General features: G+C 51.2%; 1 protein-coding gene and 1 non-coding gene across 3 annotated transcripts in view; both read left to right on the top strand.

Annotated features, from left to right (window-relative positions):
• The window catches only part of GALNT18 (polypeptide N-acetylgalactosaminyltransferase 18), a 322,119-nt gene that overhangs the window by 38,199 nt on the left and 269,952 nt on the right, over nt 1–13,968 (top strand). The gene's annotated exons all lie outside the window — the stretch shown is intronic.
• Nucleotides 4,215–4,361, top strand: LOC117031434 (small nucleolar RNA SNORA57). Its single transcript, XR_004424570.1, has one exon. It is a non-coding gene; the product is annotated as a small nucleolar RNA SNORA57 (small nucleolar RNA).

Below are 13,968 nucleotides of genomic sequence, written 5' to 3' on the forward strand. Positions count from 1 at the left end.
ACCTGTAGGACAGTCAAGTCCGTCCCAAGGCAGACAGGCTCCTGACATGTGGGCTGAGGGTAGCAGCCCATCTGGGAATAAGCACAGGTCTCCAGTCAGCCTGGATGCTTCTGTCCTGCTGAGCATGACACAGCTACACGCCTTCTTTTTAGGCAGATGTCTGGGGGCTTCCCGCTTCCTCTGCCAGCTGAGGCAGGAGAGGCAGCTGGATCCGGCAGTTGTAAAGCACCCAGTCAGTAGCAGCCCCTGTTGAACTAACAAGGGGCTGCACCTTCGGCAGCCCTGCTCTGTGTGACTGCTTTAGGTGACCTGGGCTTGTGGCTGGGTCGCTGTGTGCATGGGGGAGAGGGCAGCTGGGTGGGTGACGAGGACAACTGTGCGTGTTTCTGCCTGGATCAGTGTTCAGACCCAAAGTAGCAGGGAAGTTAGTAACTGTTACAGGTGGGCAAGGGAAGCAGAAAATCCCCGGAAGGCAGGAGTGGCACACGACCGACACCTGGCTCTGTTTAGAACCCCTTTGTTCCCAGATGAAAAGTGAATGTCATATTAGAGCCAGTGGGACTCAGCGCTTCTCTGACAGGAGGAGCGAACAGCCAGAAAGCCAGGCCTTCCTGAGTCCTGCTTCTTGCCCTGGCCTCCCCCTCTGCCCTGTACCTACCCCCTGGACCTGTGCTTATACTTACCTAGCACCAGGGTGGGCTGTGCTACCTGACTCCCAGCCCTCCAGCTTTGTCTGCCCCTCGGGCTTCAGGGCACTTCTGTCCTGTGGCTTTGACCTTAGGAAAGATAAGGCCCTTCTAACTGCTGCAGCTGGAACTCAGCAAGCCTGCTTCCCTTGGGACACCAGCAAATAGACTAAACTCATGCAGCACATAAATTGTCTTCGTCAGTGTCTCTCTCCCTCCCTCCCTCCCTCCCTCCCTCCCTCCCTCTCTCTCTCTCTCTCTCTCTCTGTCATGCAGGGTGGCATGCGGAGTCCCTGGTCCTGCTCCCCGCATAAGAACACAGGACATGGTGAGGCCAAAAAGGAACACCAACGGAGCCATAGATAGGGGAGTCATACCACTATATTCTCACTGGCGGCTGGGTTGGAGACACAGGAAGCAGGAGCCACACTGTCCGCAACCTGCTGTCCTAACTGCAATCCGTGCTTGCCAGCCACCATCTTCTTGCTAGCCCCTATTTTCTGTTAGCGTAGCCACGGCAGTTATATTAGTGGCCCAATGGCTCAATGGTTACAGCTGACGGCCAACTAGCCACAGCTGATGGCCATCCAGTCACAGTTGATGGCCATTTACTACCCAAGCCAGCAACTTTCCACGTGAGGCCGAGAGCCTGGAAACTGGGCTCCTGGCTCTGTCCCCACAGTCTCTCTCCAAGGGGCTTGCTTCAGGATGGCACCATGAAGGGGGACACAATCTTTGGTGGTTGTCGCTAGGATGCCCTTGTGCTGGAGGAAGGCAAAGGTCACAGAGCCCCAACGTGGGCTTTTCAGTGTGGTGGTTCTGTCCAGAGGGGGATGGAAATGACCCTGATCCTGTAGCTGTAACAGCCAGTGGGGATGCTTATCAGCAGGTAGAGAGTCACTCACCCTCTGCCCTTATCCTTGCTGAGCCCAGGAGGGAGTTTGGTCCACATTCAGTCAGGGAGAGAGGTAGCCCTGATACGGGGTGATACTGGGTGGGAGCAGGGTCGCTGGTCTCTGGAACGTGCCGGTGTGGCCATCTGGCCCGTCTGACTAGTACCTGTTTGGATTGGTTGGGTGTTCTGCTTGGCTAGTGCCCATCCTAGTCCATATTAAATATTTTGCATGTTACTTTCGTGTGGAGGTCTCGTTAACCTGTAACCTCCTCCAGTGGCTGAACTGTCTGGCCATGGCACTGTAGGTACTGGAACTTGAAACATGTGTAAGAGTTTAGTAGCAGAATGGGGAAGGGAGGGCTTCTAAGTTGAGGGAACAGCCTCGGCAAAGGCCCAGAGGCATGAGAAAGCCTGGACTATTTAGGGGTTAATAGTCCAGGGGGGATTGTTTTATGAGAGCTTTTAGGAAGAAGAACCCAGAGTTAGGCCTCAGAGTGGAGAAGGAAGAACAGGATGGCAGCTTCCTCGACCTTCAGGGTCAGTAACTGATGAGATTTGACCTGAGCCTGCCAAGGTGCTGTCACAAAGGTCTTTCCCTGCATCTTGGGAACAGACTGGAAAACCTGGATCCAAACACAGAATGTGACATGCTGAACGTAGGTTACATGGGGAGTTAGTAGTAAAGCCAGAGTTACTGATTGTTGAATGCCTCTGTTTCAGGGACATCTTCATATCTATCTATCTATCTATCTATCTATCTATCTACCTACCTACCTACCTATCCTGTGTCTTACTATCTCTCTAATCCACTTAATCTCCCCTTTATTTTCTTGCCCAAAGCTGAGTGATGCAAACTTTCCATCTTCTAAACTCCCTCCATTCCGGCCTCCCTTTCATTACTGTAGGAAACCCACCATACTGAGGGTGTGGGGAGCAGCTTTTGTTGAGTTCTCAGGTCCTATGAAGCCATTTCACAGGCGAAATTACTGAGTCACACTTCAGCTAGGGGCTGGATACAGACCCAGGGTGTTAAAGCTGCATCTTGACAATCTTCTTCCTGCTGTGCTCCCAGGATCCTCTCCTCACCGGAGCAGGGTTAAATGTGGGAATTTGTTCTCGAGCATCACAGGGCTTAGCACATTGATTTCTAAAACCACCTATTGGCACGGCTTCACAGCACACAGGAGTGGGCTTAATAGTTTATTTAGAAAGAGACACATTATCAATTAATCTTAATCACCCCTGCGTTTTTATTGCCCCTCCCACATTGGAGCTCTGGGAGTCAGTTCCAAAGCCATCATCCCATCTTCCTGGTTTCTGATTATGCCCTATGAGGCCACGGGGGACCTTGAAAGTGAATCAGGGCTGTGGGCCTGATGGGTAAGGGGTAGGGACAGAGACCTCAATGCAACCCTCACTTTGTCCAGAGCTGCTCTGCTCTGTCTGTGTTATATATTGAGAGTCACATAGTTTATTGGGCACGTAGCTCATGACTACAAGTTTGGAAATCATTGGAGTGGGCAAGCCACGTAGCTCGGCCATGTAGCCTGCTTCCTGTCACCTCTACGCCCTGGCTGAGCCTAGAGAGGTGGAAGCAACTGCGCCTCAACTCAGCACTCATTGCAGCCAGCTGTGGGCAGACCAGGGTGGCCCCATGCCATGGCGGCGAAGCAGGATGCTTCCTCTGTCATCACCTCCACTTGGCCAAACATATGCCCAGACTCACATTTCCCCCACTGAGACTGTGTCTGCCTACATAGCCAGGTCCCAGCCACTGCATATCTGCTGAGATGCCGCTGGCCAGGAAACTCAAGCTGCGCTCATGGCTGGGTATAGCTCCGGAAGGGGCCCGTCCCTCCCCCAGACGTCCAGTGATGCTGCCCTCACCTCCTTCCTTCCTCAGGCCCCGGGCAGAGAGAGGACACTCCATCCCTTTGGATCTCCAGGGAGCCAGTTGGTCCGAGCCTCAAGTTCTTTGCTGTTGACATAGTCCTTTCAATTTCCAAGAAAGCACAAAGCATCAGAAGGCTAATTTTAGGAAATGGCTGGTAGGGGAAGGTCGGAGGGGATTGCACTTTCCTTTCTTCTCCACATCACTGCTTATGTAGCCAGAGTCCTGGATGAAAGCAGTGGCGGCAAGCAGACGACAGCACCCATTTGTCCTGCACACAGGAGGCCCAGGCCTGCCTGCAGCACGCAGCCCTTAGCCCCCTGCCCTCCTGACTCCAGGAGGTGGGGTCTCTTCCTGAGATGCCTTGTTGCCTTTTCTTTCTTCTTTCTTTAAAAGCCAAGCAATAAATCCATCCTGGTGAAAGAAAGGATAAAAGGGAAACCTCTACTTAATTGGCTCGAGGCCATTGCACACATTACCAGGTGCACTCAAGCTGCAGTTTAATTTTTAATTAAAGTTCTTTCTTCCGCCAGGAAAGCTGAACATTGGGCTAGTGTTCTGTCACTTGAAAAGGATGTTTTGGGGAGCAGTTACAAGCAGAAAGGGAGGAGATCATTTGACTTACGGAGTTTGATTATCTTTCCTTTTTATGCCTTTTGGTTGCCCCTCCTATGGATCCGTTTTCTTAGCCAGTGACCTGTGGAAGGGTCTGCCCAGAACCCTCATAAAAACCAAAGGCTGACCTCCTCCTCGTGCTGGGGATCAGGTGTGCAGTCTCAATCCCCGTAATGTGTGGAGGCAGGGAAAGGGCTTCGTCACCCTTGGCGTCATGTCTTCGGTGTTGGCTGCTTCCAATCCGCTAGTGCTATCCTCGTGTGCCAGGACACGAGGAAGAGGAAAAACAAAATACCAAAGGCTGGTAGGGTAGCCTTGGCTCACCCCTCGTGGTCCCTGATTCCATGGCTCAGGGGTGTCCTTAGCTTGCACAGGATTTGGCACATTCCAGGGCCCATCTCGGAGTCTCCTCCATGTCTTGCTGTGGCCTGTGCACCTGTGGTCTCTGCTTTGCCCCAAGTCAACGCTGGCAAGAAAACAGTCTCACATGAGGCGGGCATAGCACCTTCACTTTAGGGGATATTGGAGAGGCTGTGGGGATGGTTACATCCTGAAGTCCAGGCCTTGCTTTTCCTTCTCCCAAATGGCCAGTCTTTCCCTTCATTGTATACGGCAGTTTCCTGCTTCCTGGAAGCCTCGGCTACCCCCCAGCACCTAAGCCCTGTTTTTTCACTTACTTATGTACTTCCCCAACCAAGGATCTTCCTGACAAAGATACTCGCTCCCTCGGGGGCTAGTGGAGAACTCATCTACATCCCCTTTCTACTAAGGTAAAGTTTCCGTCTCCAAATCATTCAGCATGTCTCGCTTCTGGGTGTGAAGCCCAGGATTCTGTGGGCTTCACTTAGACCCCTTGGGTCGGAGGGGAGAGAGTGGGCACATACCCCTTACCAGTGGCACTACCTCTAATGAAACGGAAGCTGGAAGGGGCAGGGTCTTTGAACTTTTGGGGGATGTGAATGGCTTCTTTTTCTGGCATTCGGTGGTCTTAACTCCTAATATGCCAGGCAGTTTCCAGAGAGTGGGCAGGGAAGGGTCAGAGGGCGCCTGCCCAGGAGTAGGGCTGGATGAGCAGGGCTGCCCCCCGTTGGGGCGAACCTCCATTCTGTGGCCTGGGGCCATGCGTGGTTCAGTGGTTCGCAGTGGTCTTCCTCAGGACCCGGTGCATGTGGAATTGAAAGGTGATGTAACAATCAGAATAACGGCTAACGCTGCTGCGCCCTTGGCATGAGCCAGGCGCTTGCTGAGTGCAGCACAGCCATCATTTCATTTAATCCCCACCACCTTGTGAGGTCAGTTTCATCGTCTCCATTTTACAGGTGAGGCAACTGAGCCCAGGCTACACAGCCGGTCAGGCATATTGTACGTTCTCAATAAATGTAGATATAACTGTCAACATTTGAGACCAGTATCACATTTCCTCCGCAGAGGAGTGACCACAATGATAATGTTTTTGTTCTAGACTGGTTGATGACTTACATACAGAGTCCCTGGCTTAGCTAAGTGTCTCACTGTCCTTTCTCCCTCTTCTTACCTTGTCTTCCTGCCCCTCATCCCTGCTCCTTTGTATCCTTCATAGCATCTGTCGTTTGCCAGACTCCCTGTGCGGGTGCTGGGAGGACGTGAGGAGGGAGGGAGCTGGTCTCACCCTCGAGGAATTCATGGCCTCCACTGGAAGGTAACCGGGCAGGAATTTCAAGGCATGAGAACTACAGTCAATTTTTGCCCTCAAAGTAACTTTGAGGTCATCTTATCAAATGAGGAAACTGAGGTTTCAGGAAGGAGAAGAGACTGGGCCCAGGGTCTGCCAACTCACCTGCAGCCTCTTCGCCTCCGCCTGTTCGGGTTGGAGAGGCAAGAGGGAGAGTCTTGCCTTGGACGAGCAGGAAAAGCGTTGGTGGAGCTGACCCTTGACCTGGGCCTTGCAGGTGGCTTAGAATTTTGGCAGGCAGAGGTGTGGGGTAGGAGGGTCGTGCCAGGAAGAAGGACAGCTTGAGTGCAGGCGTGGCAACCTAAAAGCAAAGGCTGGTCCAGGGACAGTGAGTGGCTCTGGAGTAGGGAAAGGTGACTTGAGGGCCTCACAGAAACTGTGTGACCATCCAGTGGCTCGCAGAGGCTATGGATTAGCTTCCACCCTCCGATGCTCTGCCAGGAATTAATTGCATGCATGGTAACAAGCCTGGACCCTGGACACCAGGCCAGCTTAAATAAACCTCTTTTAAATGTTGGATTTATGACGCATTTTACATAATAGTAGCAGTAACTAGACTGGGCACATGCTAGATAGATGAACCCAGATACTTAAAGAAATCTGGTTCAGGAATGCCGGTGAAAAACACCTCACGATAAATCATGGCTATTAATTTGCATGCTTCTGGTCTGCCAGGCTGGAGCAAACAATTCTTCACCTCCCAGGAGTGTTGAGCAGCAAGGCTTTATAAACTCTCAGAGTAATTTATCCTAATGCTTCTGCTCGTCCTTGCTTTCCTAATGTGGCTCCTTTGCTGGGAGAGATACTGAATTGGCTCCATCTGTTTTTATGGCTCGTCTGGTCGTCCCGCAGAAGGAAGTTCCCTTTGACGTCGGCCCCTCCCTGCACCCAGAGTGCCTTCGGCTTCCTTTTAGCCATCTTGGAAGGTGCTTGGTGCTGGTGGGCAGACTTTTCATGACATGAGACAGACTTTGACCCTAAGTAAACCTCATGTGACATCCTGGTGGCCATGATGCTGTGGGTTCCTTTAAGTGGGTGAAAGGCTAAGCCAGAAGCTGGGACTGACGGCTTCTGGAGGATATGACATCATGTGGGATTAGCCCGTTTGGGTATGGTCAGGAATCGAAGCAGGATCTTCTGTTTTGACATTTTTGAGATAAAGCAGGATTGTACAAAAGTTCAGGACTATCTGTCCCAATCAGGTCTTTAAGGCCAGGCCCGAGCCTTCCAACTCTCTCTGCTTCCCCAGTCTGAGGAAGCAGATGTGATCAGCTTTCTGGTCCTGGCAGGGCCTGGGGGTCCTTTGCAGCCTTCAGAAACCATTTGCTTTCTCTGGCCCCTCCTGTAAAATGGGGAGCCAGTTGTTTTGTCTGACTTGGGTGGCCGCTGTCCTATGGGGAGGCCGTTTCCCCAGCTGATACCATAGGCAGCCATTGGGAAAGGCAGCCTCCCTGTCAGTCACTCGCTGTGGAGCGTGTTCTGTGATCAGTGATCTTCCTCTCCCGTGAGGGACGGGAAGCCACACCCCAATAATTGATTTGCTTAGATTCTCCTCTGCTGTTGAAAGCCCATCTGGTATCACTAGGAGAGCTCAGGCTCAGGGGCCTAGGTTTGAATCCCAGCTGCACCTGGAGCTAGCTGGAGACGCGGGGAGCCAGCCCGATCTCCTTGAGCTCTTTTTTCTAAGATGAGAATCTTGAAAGACTGCGCCAACCCTTAAGGTCGTCATGAGCACCAAATGAAAGGGTGTGTAGAAAGCCCCACAACAGCACCTTGGACAGTGGGGTCAGCACGCCAGCCTGGATGCTTCGTGAGGGGGAGGCCACCCTCACGGTGTCTCTGTGCGCTGTGCGCGTGCAGGTGTCTTCCAAATGGATTTACTGAGACAATGACAAGGATGAACAGTAGGACACAGGACCTCCCTTTCAGTCACACAGAACCCTTGGTGCAGAGAAAACCTGTCCTCGCAACATCTAAGCCTTTCCCCTAGGAGTCGAAAGATTTGTTCACGGCAGCTCCCGGTTCTCCATCAGCCTTTTGCTGACCCAGCCCAGCTGTCTTCCCAGGCAGGCTGAGGTTGCTGGGGACGTGCGGGGTCGAATAGCACTCCCACCTCCCTCTTCCCCTTCCCCTTCACGGAGCTTCAGGTTCTGCCTCTGTAAAATGGGGTAACAAAACGCAGGCTGGCATGGTGGTGGTGAATCTTGAATAATATCTCTGAGCAAGTTCCCGGTACTAAGTGGTGCTCTATGAATGGTGGCTTTTCATCTTGGCCTGACCCTTCGAGGTGGGCACACCTGCCTTAGCATAAGGCTGACACCCCTTTTCACCTCGTCTTCTCAGCCTGGTCAGGAAGTCCTCTGTGGGGGTGCTGGGCAGGGCTGTGTCCCAGCTAGGCCCATCTGGTTGCTGGCCCTGGGACAGCTTAGTTAGTGTCTCTGAGACCCAGGTTTATCACCTGTACAATGGGCTAAGAAAAAGCCCTGCTTCATGGGACCACTGCGAGGGTTTTAAAAAATGACAACTAGAAAGGGTTTTATGTAGAGTTGGTGCTCAATAAATGGTAGCATCCTCTCTTTTTTGTCAAATGTACAAGCGTAAGGGGCTGTTGTTTTAAGAATTCTTCTCAATATTTTGGGCTTCCGGACTTGGCAATTCAAAATGGCAGCCTGTGCCCCAGTTGGGGTTGTTCCTGTCATTGTGTTTTCCTTCTTTCCCATTAGCAGAAACGGGTGCCTGCTGCTGCCCCCTGACAGCGGGCAGAGAGGTGAGGGTCACACGTCTGTGTTCCTTGTCCCCCTGTGGAAGGGTACCGGCCAGCTGTTCAGGGTTCCTCCTGTCCCATCCCTCAGGCTCAGATCTCATACCGTGGCCCTGTCAGTGGGCTCCATCTCTGGGCACACAGCTCACTGTGGCAGAGGGGCAGGGCAGGGACCCGGCATGAACAGACACCTTCACAGCCTGCAGCGCAGGCAGACACTACCGTCCACAGGTTAAGTAGGAGCTTATGGACACGTAGGTAAGAAAACGGTCGCTTTAACACAGCGGTTTTTTTCCAGGTCATTGGATTTCTTTCTAGATTGAATAACCTCATTACGTATTATGGGCTCTGTAGAGTAAGTCTGTTTTGAACTGAATTGAACCATTCTTTGTCATGATATTATGTTTGGCCTGCACACAGTTAATTGAAAAGTGGTTGCCAAAGCCAACACAACCCTTTGCAAAGGGCCCCTGGGGACTGGGTTGATCCGAAAATTGTGCAGCACCCCACCCTCCTCCACAGCACATTCTCACTGCCCAGGGAGAGGCACCTGTCACCAGAGGAACCTGCAGTTCACCTGGTACTTCCTCTGACCCTGATCTGACCTCGTCATTGAGAGGACTGGAGCCTTGGCATGGCTTCTGGAAACACAGGGGCACAAGCTCAGGGGGTGGCATTAATGTTAAAGAGCTGTATTATCACCAAATAACCCTGTTTCCTAGCATGCTGAGGAAAGGCATTGCAGACTCGTAGGTTTCCTGCTTCTACCACACAGAACCAGGAGTTGATTCTCCAAAGACATGTCCTTGGGACCTTTCCTTTTTGTGTTCTAACGTTGCCATATTGGTGGTGGCTACACACATGGGCCACAGATCAGTCTGCCTGGATTCAAATCCTGACTCTGACACTCACTAGCCATGTGCTCTTGGGCAAGCAACTATATTTGTTTTAAGCCTCAGTTTTCCCATCTGCACAATGGAAGTCCCCCAGGAGGAAAAAAGCTTGGTATGTTCAAGAAATGTAGGGTGCGAGGGGAAGGAGACCAGATGAGGCTAGAATTTTGGGTAAAGGTGGGCTGAACTGCAAGAAGAGGCACATAGAAGTGGGCCGTGACAGGCCAGCCAGGGCATGTAAAAAGGGAGGAGACATACAGATCAGCAGTGTTAAAAGGCTGCTCTCACTGCATGTGGAGAATAGAGGGGGTGGGGGCAAGAAAGCAGCAGGGAAGCTGCTGGAGTGGTTCGTGGTAGATTCAGTCTAACACTCTAACACGTTAAATCTCATACTATGTGCTCGGCCCAGTGCTAAGCTCTTTGGGGCAAAAACTGACCCATGAGATGGGGTGATCTCTTCTAGTCACAGGCCAGGGCTCCCCCTTACTTTGACTCTCAGCCCAGTGGAGCTACTTTACATGTCCTCTGCTCACAGAGGAATGTAAGCCCTTTCTGTATGTTTTCCCAGCCAAGAAAAGTCCAAGCTGCATTTCCCATCACGCAGGCCCTTGCTTCCTGAGTAGCCTGCTCTGCTCATATCCCTCTTACATAAATCTCCCTGAACCAGAGTTTCTCTCTTTCCTGATAATTTCCTGTCTCCATGGACCAGCTTCTGTCTGGTGCAGTTAATCTCCTCTGGCTGCTCCAGCAACCTCATGCCCTGTTTTCTGGTCCCCACTTCTCGTCTCTGCCCTGCTTGCCTACTTACCAGCAACTGGAACGTGGGTCACGGTCACCCCTGGTTCTGCACTGGTGTCCAGACCACTCCTTGTCTCACGGTCGGCGCTGATCCATGGGAGAATGGGTCTCGTCCCACTGAGTATTTTCACTCTTTTCAGGTAGCACAGTGTGCCTGGACAGGTAGGAGGTGGCCCTTGGTGTCATGAAGGCCTGACTGTCAAGACTCTACCCTATTCCCCTGGGCTCAGAACATGGGTCAGCCCACAGGGGCTCTGGGAAACCAGGAGGCGCTCCATCCAGACCATGGCCTATAAGTCCCCTGAGACCAGAGTTTCCTAAAAGAATTCAGAGAGAATGTGGGAGATACAAGAAGGGAGGGATGGGGGAGGGGTGGGGGTGGCAGTGGATGAGAATCAGAATTCCAATCAACAAACACCCCAACAAAGTTCCACTCCCTGAGGTAGTTTCCAGGGCACGTTGGCCATGTAATGTGATCTAAAAGTATGACTCTCAGAAAGACCCTTTTTCTGATGGGATGTTGGGCTTGGGGCAGGTGGTGGTCTCCCAGGCACTCTAAGCAGAAGGTAATCCTCCAGTGGAAAGCTAAGCATGGGGCCATTCCCACAGCAGGTTCTCCAAACTGGTGGTTTTCTTTAGCCTTCTCATTCCAATCACCTTGCAGAGCTAGAGGCAGCTGTTATAGCTCTTGGTTGAGGTGTTGTGAACCTACCTCAGTATACCCTTGCTTGTCAGTCAGTCGTCACTGGCTGCCCTCTGGGTGTTAGGAAATCCTTTACTACAGTGACCAGGAAGACGATGACCACGGAATGCACAAAAAGGTGGGGGCTGGGCAGACTCCCAGAGCATCAGAGCTGGAAAGGCGCTCGGAGATCACCTGGTCACTGGTTTTGAAATGCATTTGTCACAGAATTCCTGGTCCAAATAAATCTTACCTGGAAACTTAATAAATCAGCAGATGAGAGCAGAACGGATCTGGCTGAAGTAGGACCTGAGGGTCCACTGGCCACAGGCTGCTTTTCACCTCAGCGAGGTATCTGCTGAGAACTCTCTGAGGAGCCCGGGGCTGGGTTTGAAAACCACTGATTGGTTCAGACAGAGTGACATGCCCAAGTCACCCAGGCCCTTGGAGACTCATGATTTAAGGGGGTAATACGGCCCAGGACTTGGCCTGACCTGGAGTCCAGTACCTCAGTGCCATCTCCTGTATAGCGAGCTCCGTGTCTTATTCAGCGAGTATCCATTAGCCCTTGGTGTGCAGCGCCTCCAGGAGAGGAAAGGGGTGGGGGAAATAGTCACTCTGAGATCCCCAGTAGTGCTGTGGAAACATTAGGCCTTCTTTTCTTTCTCCCAACTAGAGTCATTGGCAGGAATGAGTCATGAACTAAGACACTGCTGGGAAGATTCTCTCCTTAAGGAGTCTTCAGTGTAAATGGATGGAAAATGAGTCACAGAGAAGGTGGGACCAGGCCTGGGCTTTGTTAGGTGGTGGATAAGAGCCATAGTATATGGGTGCAAAGAGCTGGCCGATTCCCCGAAGCTTACTTGCTGCTCCTATATTGGAGGGTGAGCAATGAGTTATTGCTAAGTTTGGCTGCATAACAAACAGCCCCCAAATCTCAGTGCCTTACAAAACAAAGGTTTATTTCTTCCTTGTGTCACATGTTGCCTATGCATTGGCTGTGGTTCTGCTCCATATATTTTTCTCATTCCTCAACATGCCCATTTTATTGTAGCTATGAAGAACAAAAGGCTAAGCCAAATTGTATAGTCACATTTAAAACTTCTGCTCAGATTTGGCATCCTTAATGTCTGCTCACATTCCGTTGGCCAAAATAAGTCACGTGGCAGAGCCTGACAGCGGGGCGGGGTCTTTGTAAGTCAAAAGGCAAGGGGAGGGAAGTTGAATAATTCTCTTACAGACAAGGATGAGGGTTGTGAATAATTGCAAATGAATGATGTCTACCACAAAGGGTGTTTGGGGGGGGGATTGGTGGAAGATGTACAGGGTGCTTATATCCATAGGACATTGTCTTTGGAGATAGGAAGGCCCTTTAAGATCTCTGGATCCTCGCTTTCGAAAGAGCTAAGAAAGTCTATGCCAATCTATCAGAGCTCTGGTGCCCAAGCAATAACACGCATCTCTTATGAGGGACTTCTGTTTTATTTGTCCTCCCAGAAGAGCGTATGGGCCTGAGCTGGCTTGTAGACGTGTGATGCATGTTCCCTGGTGGGGCTGGCCAGGTTTGGTGCCCCGGGAGGCTCAGGGCACACCCCTGGCTGACATTGCTTTAAGGCCATGTTTCGCAGGCAGTTGGAAGGTGGGGGTCCTGGAATGGTCATTCATACTGCTCTGCCCAACCCCCTTCCAGGAATTGTACATTCTGGACTTTATGGTGTTTGTATGACAGATGAAAACTCAAAACGGAAGCAGTTTGAGATCCTGGGCCTCCAAACAACTGTACCTTCCCAGTGAAAATCAGTGGATGCCTACTTTGATGGAGGTGTTAGTATTTTTCGTGGTATTGATTCCTAATAAGTCAACAATTAGGAAATCATTCTGCAGTGGGATCATTGGCAATTCAGATCTGGGTTACTCGGGAAAGTGCTGCTGCCAACCTTTTTAACAGTGCCAGTGGCTCCTGGCTCAGCAGAAAGTGTCACACCAAGCACCTGTGGCTTCCAGGTGGCCTTTCATCAGACATAGAGTGCTAGAGACCTCCTTTCCTCAGCAGCTGCGCCCGAGTCCGTCTTCTGCAGGAAACCCCAGGATGGGGAGCTCTCATGGCTCTCAGGGCTACTTGTTGTTCCACAGTTTCTGAGGCCGGTGTCAACAGGAAACTGGTCTCCAGGCTGTTGGGTGAGAAAAACAAGAATTCAAACAAAAAGGGGCCTGAGAAGGAGCCAAGAACCTGCTCCCATTTTTGCATTGAAATGACCATCTCTGGTTTTGCAGAACTAATCAAAAAGGCGAGGCACATGATCCGAAGTAAAGCTGCACCCACTTAGAAAGACAAGCTTGTGCTAGGTCAGGTGGGACAGCCGGGAAGGATGGGAGTTCAGAGCGGCCGTTCAGGAAGACCTTTTGTTCCTCAGAAGCGACTCACGTTGTTTTCCCTCCAAACTTTCAAACTTATATAGAAGATGCAAGATTAGTACAAGGGACGTCCATATACCCTTCACCTGGTTTCACCATTTTTACCATTTTGCCATATCTCACATTTGCCGTCTCTCTCTTCCTATAAATACTTACCTTTCTGAACTACTTAAGAATGAGTTACAGCCTTTATGCCTCGAAATACGTCAGCGTGTGTCTCCTAAGAACACCGACGTTCTCCTGCAGAAACACAGTATGCTCACCACAGTCAGGAACATCAACATTGATACACTGCTATTATGTATAATCCTTCTTCATATTTCCCTGCTGGGTCCAGGGATGTTCTTTATCGCAGGGGTTGCCTACACGGGCCAAATCCTACCTGCTGCCTGTTTTCATACAAAAGTTTTCTTGGAACACAGCTGTGCTCAGTCATGCATGTATGGTTTACGGCTGTTTCTGTGCTACAGCTGCAGAACTGAGTAGTTGTGTCAGGAACTGTATGCCTCCCGAAGCCTGAAATATTTTACTCTCTGACCCTGTAAGAAAAAGTATGCTCACCGGTGTATTAGCGTGTTGCGTGTAATCCATGAGCCAGTCAGGGCTCATACTTTGCATACG

Source organism: Rhinolophus ferrumequinum, chromosome 11 (assembly GCF_004115265.2).
Source record: "Rhinolophus ferrumequinum isolate MPI-CBG mRhiFer1 chromosome 11, mRhiFer1_v1.p, whole genome shotgun sequence".
Lineage (NCBI taxonomy): Eukaryota > Metazoa > Chordata > Mammalia > Chiroptera > Rhinolophidae > Rhinolophus > Rhinolophus ferrumequinum.